The sequence below is a fragment of the Sinocyclocheilus anshuiensis genome, unplaced genomic scaffold (genome assembly GCF_001515605.1).
Source record: "Sinocyclocheilus anshuiensis isolate Anshui unplaced genomic scaffold, SAMN03320099.WGS_v1.1 scaffold1075, whole genome shotgun sequence".
Lineage (NCBI taxonomy): Eukaryota > Metazoa > Chordata > Actinopteri > Cypriniformes > Cyprinidae > Sinocyclocheilus > Sinocyclocheilus anshuiensis.
In genome coordinates this window covers 1,604,073-1,609,123 of record NW_015544163.1, presented here as the reverse complement: position 1 = coordinate 1,609,123, position 5,051 = coordinate 1,604,073, and positions in this window count along the sequence as shown.

Genomic DNA, 5,051 nt, shown 5'->3' with positions numbered 1-5,051 from the left:
AAAGTTTTTGTTTACATAATATATGTGTGTGTACGGTGTATATTTATTATGTATATATAAGTACACACACATGCATGTATATATTTAAGAAAAATATGTTACGTTTATATATTAAATATATTTATATATCATATAATTTATATGAATATAAATATATACATGTAAATACGTGTAAATATTTTGAAAAACATGCTGTATGTGTGTGTATTTATATATACATAGTAAATATACACAGTACACACACATATATTATGTAAACAAAAACTTTTATTTTGGATGCGATTAATCGCAATTAATCGTTTGACTTTATATATAAATGTATGTAAATATTTATATATAAAAATAAACAATCATGAACATTCATTAAGTCTAAAAAAGTGTGGGAACCCTAAATGTTGGACTGATTTCATTTCAAACTGATATTTACATATTTACTGATATTAATATTGTTATATACCAACCGAGAGTTTTTAAGAGTACAGTCTACAGAGTCAGATACAGCAAAAACAGCTGCTTTTCTAAACAAAGTGAATATCAAGTGAACTAAAATTAGGCAAAAAAAAAACAAAAAAAACAAATGCTCTCTAAGACTTGTGATGACAGCATGAACATCAAAGTTTGAAATTATGTCAGACGAGCTGCATTAGTCACAGTGAGTATTACTTTTCCAGCTGATGTGTTGACTATATGTAAAATGCCATTGGTTTGTGTGGTTGGGATGGTTGGTAGTTCATCTCTGACTGTTCAAACCTCTGAGTCACCACAAGTGGAGAACAAAGGAGGTACTTCTCATTGATTTCATCTCCCTTTTAGAGTCCCACATGGTTTTCACACAGGCCGAGGAGCACAAAGCTGTCACCGCCAACACGCCGAGACCAATCGATAAATCATCGGAACGGCAAATGATGTGAGCGGACGGTCGTTTTGCGTGCAATCCACCACGTGTAGTGCTCCGGGATCGCCTGCGGTGAGGTATGCATGCTCGGGATGTTCATTTATGTTCTAAACCTCATTTTAGAGTGCTAAAAATGTTTGAGTGTGAAAACGAGCGATGGAGAGGCTCCACGGGGCCTGTACGGGGATGGTAGCCCACAGACAGGAGGCACAAGCTGTTCCAGACTGGGAGACAGGTGGCGCTGGGTTCACACAGCGGCCCGTGGGTGGGCGTCCTCCTCCAGCCCCCGCCCACTCCACGCTGATGTCACTGACTCACCCGGGAACACGTTCAACGGACTGATGCTCCCATCATGGGGAAAAGTAGAAAACAACAGATGAGTGCATTGGGCTTCTGTCTGAGCAGGTTCAACCAAGACACGTTCACTTCGATCCGAAACCTATAGTGTGCTCCCTCCGTAGACAACGTTTTAAGATGTCGTCTTAGCTGTGTGTGTATCCCAGAATGCACTGCGATGAGCTCCGTGAACAAGAAGTTTAAAGTTTATTTACTTTGCTGCTTAGCAATACTAAGATTGAATTAATGCAGAAAGTACATCAGGAGATAAAATTGTAAGTAAAAGAGTAAATATAAAAATATAAAACAAATATTCAAAACATAATCAAGAATACTAAAATAATAATATATACATGCGTACATATACATACACGTCCATACACACACATACGCATACATATACATATATTCAAAATATATATAAATACACTCACAAATATATACACTTGAACTGAGGCACTGTAGTGATCTATCACAATGACACAAAAGAGTATTTATTGTTTGAATTTCTTTATAAAAAATGATAACATTAGAAAGCTGAGATTTTGTTTCATACCAGAAGTAACCTGCTCTGTCTTGTCTGTCAGCTCCGCGATATATTTTTTTACTTCATGAGAACATGATGTGTAGTGGTGAGAGCGGCATGGCTGGTCAGACATAGCAACAGTAACTAAGGTGGGGGGAGGGGGGGTCTTTGCGGTTAAATTGAAACTTTAGAAATATTTAAAGAAAGTTTGCATGTGTTTTTGAGTATCATATTTGATGCATCTGGCTTTCATGGTTTGATAGTAGTGCGTAGTATAGTATGATATAGTGAGAATACCTAACTAGACTATGAACTAACTGCTATTTGAATGTAAGAAACTGTTGAAAACGTTGAAAACAAGACAGTTTATGTTAGATAGTGCTGATACGAAACCAAAACAGTCAATATGTGAACTGACTGAACTGACTTCTCTTAAAAAGGACTGTGGTTGATTCTCTCATGCTGAGTGATATTTTTTGAGCCGCTGCCTGTGTATAGCGTTCCAAATCAGTTATTTGTGAGGTTACATATCATTTGGTATGCTGCCTGTGTAGACTCTCAAGGGTTTGGATTTGGAACAAAGCCATTGTGGTTTAAGTTTACTCAGACTGTCATTCACCATCCACCATCTTTCATTCTTCCACAGAACACAAAAGGAAACGTGAGGTAGAACTCTTTTTACACATAAATGAAAAATGAAAGGAAATGGGGCCTAGTTTGACGTCACTGATGATGTGAGTAACAAGCTGTTTTCCAAAAATTGGAATGACCCAGGGGAAAAGTATTGAACACGCTTACTGAAATGTATTTAATACTTTGTACAAAAGATTTTGTTGTTAATGACAGCTTCAAGACTCCACCTGTATGGAGAAACTAGTCATATGCTCAGGTGTAATTTTGGCCCATTCTTCCACACAAACAGTCTTCAAATCTTGAAGGTTCTGTGGGCCTCTTCTATGAACTCTGATCGGTAGTTCTTTCCATACATTTTCTATTGGATTCAAGTCAGGCGATTGGCTGGGTCATTCTACCAGCTTTACTTTCTTTCTCTGAAACCAATTGAGAGTTTCCTTGGCTGTGTGTTTGGGATCATTGTCTTGCTGAAATGTCCACCCTTGTTTCATCTTCATCATCCTGGTAGATGGCAGCAGATTTTTTATCAAGAATGTCTCGGTACATTTTTCCATTCATCCTTCCTTCAGTTATATGAATTTTGCCAGTGCCACATCATGATGTTTTGGGGTGATGTGCAGTGCCATTTGGCCTCCAAACATGGTGTGTATTATGGCATCCAAAGAGTTTAATTTTGGTCTCATCGGACCAGACTATATTCTCCCAGTATTTGTCTAAATGTTGTGCAGCAAACTTTAAACGAGCTTCAACATGCTTTTTCTTCAGCAAACACCTTGCGTGGTGAGCGTGCATACAGGCCACGGCGGTTGAGTGCATTACTTATTGTTTTCTTTGAAACAATTGTACGTGCTAATTCCAGATCTTTCTGAAGCTCTCCATAAGTGAGCCTTGGCTCTTGGCAACTCTTCTGATAATTATTTTCACTCCTCTGTCAGAAATCTTGTGAGGAGCACCTGGTCGTGGCCGGTTTATGGTGAAATTATGTTCTTTCCACTTCCGGATTATGGCCCCAACAGTGCTCACTGGAACATTCAGAAGTAGAAATCCTTCTGTAACCAATGCCATCAGTTTTGCAGTAATAAGGTTGTGAAGGCCTTGAGAGAGCTCTTTGCTTTTACCCATCATGAAATGTTTCTTGTGTGACACCTTTTTATAGGCCATCTGTTGGGACTAAACCAGCTAATATTAATTTCCACTGACAAGGGGTGCTGAAATGTCCACCTTCTTTCCATCTTCATCATCCTGGTAGATGGCAGCAGATTTTTTATCAAGAATGTCTCGGTACATTTTTCCATTCATCCTTCCTTCAGTTATATGAATTTTGCCAGTGCCACATCATGATGTTTTGGGGTGATGTGCAGTGCCATTTGGCCTCCAAACATGGTGTGTATTATGGCATCCAAAGAGTTTAATTTTGGTCTCATCTGACCAGACTATATTCTCCCAGTATTTTACAGGCTTGTCTAAATGTGTGTGTGTGTATATATATATATATATATATATATATATACTTTTTATATTAAATGTTATACTTAAATACTTTTTTATTATTAGTATTATTTTATTTAAAGGGGTCATATGATGTTGCTAAAAAAAGAACATTATTTGGTGTATTTGGTGTAATGAAAACTATCGTTTTCAATGACTTCATATTCAATATTTTGATCACTGGCAGCTTATTCACCACATCCAGCATCAAATGACAGGGACATTTATATTTCATTGCGTATAGAAACTGCTCTGCAGTAAAGCCATTTAAATCAGTTACATTTTTGCTGATGATATTCGTTTGTTTTATGCCTGCCGTAATTATGAGTGAAACGTCACGTCATCATTGTGTATCAAACAGTGCCACCTTGAGGAAAAAAGATGCATTGCACGAATTGAGTCATCAGATATGTAAATATAGCTGCACAGGAAAAAAATACTTACACATTTACATACCTCGGCCGAATACCTCAAGCGTGTGACGGAAATGTTACACCCCTTACCCTACTGTGGTGCCGTGTCCCGGAGCGACAATTATTACATATTCTGGTCTTTAGCGACCCGGACCAATATATCCAGATTGGATGGATCTCTAACTGCTGCAATAGCAAAAAACTCTCTTTATATTTTAAGAACAATTACAGAAGAATAAAATAAAGCATATGTTGTTACCTTTTGACTCTGCAGTAAAGTCATTCAAATCAGTTCAATTTTTGCTGATATTCATTTGTTTTATGCCTGCCATAATTATGAGTGAAACGTCACGTCATCATTGTGTATCAAACAGTGCCACCTTGAGTAAAAAAGATGCATTGCACATAGTGAGTATTCTGATATGTAAATATAGTTGCGCAGGAAAAAATACTTACACATTTACATACCTCGGGTCTCTAGCGACCCTATACATTTTTAACAAAAAATTAATCAGAAAACTGGCATTCTTTTATATTTTACTATTTTTTTCACTAGTTACTCCTATTGTTTATAATTAATAGATTGAGGAATACTAAGAAAGTTGATGTCTAACTTAAAAAAAAATGGGAGAGGGTAGAGAATGATGTCCCAGGTCGCTAAAGACACGAGGTATGCATTTAAGGGTTAAATATGAAAATGCACTTACAGTCTGTGAGTCAGAACAGCCGGCATTGTAGTCTACTCTCCCAGGATCAGGAA